The sequence below is a fragment of the Myotis brandtii genome, unplaced genomic scaffold, assembly GCF_000412655.1.
Source record: "Myotis brandtii unplaced genomic scaffold, ASM41265v1 scaffold276, whole genome shotgun sequence".
In the NCBI taxonomy this organism is placed as follows: domain Eukaryota; kingdom Metazoa; phylum Chordata; class Mammalia; order Chiroptera; family Vespertilionidae; genus Myotis; species Myotis brandtii.
This window is the reverse complement of record NW_005360509.1, coordinates 965,394-965,713: the sequence shown is the minus strand read 5'-3', so window position 1 is coordinate 965,713 and position 320 is coordinate 965,394. Positions and strand designations below refer to the sequence as shown.

At 66.6% G+C, this 320-nt stretch overlaps 1 protein-coding gene across 1 annotated transcript in view; it reads right to left on the bottom strand.

Moving 5' to 3' along the window:
- Positions 1-162, bottom strand: part of EPB41L3 (erythrocyte membrane protein band 4.1-like 3) — a 215,555-nt gene extending 215,393 nt beyond the window's left edge. The window contains exon 1 of the mRNA XM_014541649.1: positions 60-162. The gene's annotated coding sequence lies outside the window, so the exon portion shown is untranslated. The remainder of the gene's footprint in view (positions 1-59) is intronic.
- Positions 163-320: the final 158 nt, after the last annotated feature.

Here is a 320-nt window from a genome sequence, read left to right as displayed (position 1 = left end):
GTCCTGGCCTGCGCCGGGCTGCGAAGAGAGGAGGGGCCATGGAAAGGAAAGGTGCTCACCTGAGTCGCCGGAGCCTTCCTCCCCAGCCTCGCTGGCGCGTCTTCGCCGCCCCCGGGTACTACCTTCCTCGAAGAAAAAAAGTCGCGCAAGGGCAGCGAGAGGTAGGGCTGCTCACAGGTACCTGCGCAGCGGCTTTTCTCTTCGGATTCTCCCGGGTGCAGTCTCGGGCTCGGCGGCGGAAAAGGGCTCCCGGAGGCTGAAAGGGGCCGCCAGACCCGGGATCCTCCGGTAGCGGTTTCCCCGGCACCTCCAAGTGGCCA